Below are 2,500 nucleotides of genomic sequence, written 5' to 3'. Positions count from 1 at the left end.
TGTGAACTCAGCCCCGGGACCAGCTGGATGAGGGTCCTGAGGCTTCAGTGTGTTAGTAGAACAGGTTTGTGAACTCAGCCCCGGGACCAGCTGGATGAGGGTCCTGAGGCTTCAGTGTGTTAGTAGAACAGGTTTGTGAACTCAGCCCCGGGACCAGCTGGATGAGGGTCCTGAGGCTTCAGTGTGTTAGTAGAACAGGTTAGTGAACTCAGCCCCAGGACCAGCTGGATGAGGGTCCTGAGGCTTCAGTGTGTTAGTAGAACAGGTTTGTGAACTCAGCCCCAGGACCAGCTGGATGAGGGTCCTGAGGCTTCAGTGTGTTAGTAGAACAGGTTTGTGAACTCAGCCCCAGGACCAGCTGGATGAGGGTCCTGAGGCTTCAGTGTGTTAGTAGAACAGGTTTGTGAACTCAGCCCCAGAACCAGCTGGATGAGGGTCCTGAGGCTTCAGTGTGTTAGTAGAACAGGTTTGTGAACTCAGCCCCAGGACCAGCTGGATGAGGGTCCTGAGGCTTCAGTGTGTTAGTAGAACAGGTTTGTGAACTCAGCCCCAGGACCAGCTGGATGAGGGTCCTGAGGCTTCAGTGTGTTAGTAGAACAGGTTTGTGAACTCAGCCCCAGGACCAGCTGGATGAGGGTCCTGAGGCTTCAGTGTGTTAGTAGAACAGGTTTGTGAACTCAGCCCCGGGACCAGCTGGATGAGGGTCCTGAGGCTTCAGTGTGTTAGTAGAACAGGTTTGTGAACTCAGCCCCAGGACCAGCTGGATGAGGGTCCTGAGGCTTCAGTGTGTTAGTAGAACAGGTTAGTGAACTCAGCCCCAGGACCAGCTGGATGAGGGTCCTGAGGCTTCAGTGTGTTAGTAGAACAGGTTTGTGAACTCAGCCCCAGGACCAGCTGGATGAGGGTCCTGAGGCTTCAGTGTGTTAGTAGAACAGGTTTGTGAACTCAGCCCCAGGACCAGCTGGATGAGGGTCCTGAGGCTTCAGTGTGTTAGTAGAACAGGTTTGTGAACTCAGCCCCAGGACCAGCTGGATGAGGGTCCTGAGGCTTCAGTGTGTTAGTAGAACAGGTTAGTGAACTCAGCCCCAGGACCAGCTGGATGAGGGTCCTGAGGCTTCAGTATGTTAGTAGAACAGGTTTGTGAACTCAGCCCCAGGACCAGCTGGATGAGGGTCCTGAGGCTTCAGTGTGTTAGTAGAACAGGTTTGTGAACTCAGCCCCAGGACCAGCTGGATGAGGGTCCTGAGGCTTCAGTGTGTTAGTAGAACAGGTTAGTGAACTCAGCCCCAGGACCAGCTGGATGAGGGTCCTGAGACTTCAGTGTGTTAGTAGAACAGGTTAGTGAACTCAGCCCCAGGACCAGCTGGATGAGGGTCCTGAGGCTTCAGTGTGTTAGTAGAACAGGTTAGTGAACTCCAGCCCCAGGACCAGCTGGATGAGGGTCCTGAGGCTTCAGTGTGTTAGTAGAACAGGTTAGTGAACTCAGCCCCAGGACCAGCTGGATGAGGGTCCTGAGACTTCAGTGGGTTAGTAGAACAGGTTTGTGAACTCAGCCCCAGGACCAGCTGGATGAGGGTCCTGAGGCTTCAGTGTGTTAGTAGAACAGGTTAGTGAACTCAGCCCCAGGACCAGCTGGATGAGGGTCCTGAGGCTTCAGTGTGTTAGTAGAACAGGTTTGTGAACTCAGCCCCAGGACCAGCTGGATGAGGGTCCTGAGGCTTCAGTGTGTTAGTAGAACAGGTTTGTGAACTCAGCCCCAGGACCAGCTGGATGAGGGTCCTGAGGCTTCAGTGTGTTAGTAGAACAGGTTTGTGAACTCAGCCCCAGGACCAGCTGGATGAGGGTCCTGAGGCTTCAGTGTGTTAGTAGAACAGGTTTGTGAACTCAGCCCCAGGACCAGCTGGATGAGGGTCCTGAGGCTTCAGTGTGTTAGTAGAACAGGTTTGTGAACTCAGCCCCAGGACCAGCTGGATGAGGGTCCTGAGGCTTCAGTGTGTTAGTAGAACAGGTTTGTGAACTCAGCCCCGGGACCAGCTGGATGAGGGTCCTGAGGCTTCAGTGTGTTAGTAGAACAGGTTTGTGAACTCAGCCCCGGGACCAGCTGGATGAGGGTCCTGAGGCTTCAGTGTGTTAGTAGAACAGGTTTGTGAACTCAGCCCCGGGACCAGCTGGATGAGGGTCCTGAGGCTTCAGTGTGTTAGTAGAACAGGTTAGTGAACTCAGCCCCAGGACCAGCTGGATGAGGGTCCTGAGGCTTCAGTGTGTTAGTAGAACAGGTTTGTGAACTCAGCCCCAGGACCAGCTGGATGAGGGTCCTGAGGCTTCAGTGTGTTAGTAGAACAGGTTTGTGAACTCAGCCCCAGGACCAGCTGGATGAGGGTCCTGAGGCTTCAGTGTGTTAGTAGAACAGGTTTGTGAACTCAGCCCCAGGACCAGCTGGATGAGGGTCCTGAGGCTTCAGTGTGTTAGTAGAACAGGTTTGTGAACTCAGCCCCAGAAC

General features: G+C 53.9%; 1 protein-coding gene across 1 annotated transcript in view; it reads left to right on the top strand.

Moving 5' to 3' along the window:
• Positions 1-2,500, top strand: part of LOC123728779 (proteasome subunit beta type-6) — a 13,262-nt gene that overhangs the window by 6,320 nt on the left and 4,442 nt on the right. The window lies entirely within an intron of this gene.

The sequence above is a fragment of the Salmo salar genome, chromosome ssa18, assembly GCF_905237065.1.
Source record: "Salmo salar chromosome ssa18, Ssal_v3.1, whole genome shotgun sequence".
NCBI classification, from domain to species: domain Eukaryota; kingdom Metazoa; phylum Chordata; class Actinopteri; order Salmoniformes; family Salmonidae; genus Salmo; species Salmo salar.
The sequence above is the reverse complement of the archived record's forward strand: the minus strand, read 5'-3'. Positions and strand labels throughout refer to the sequence as shown.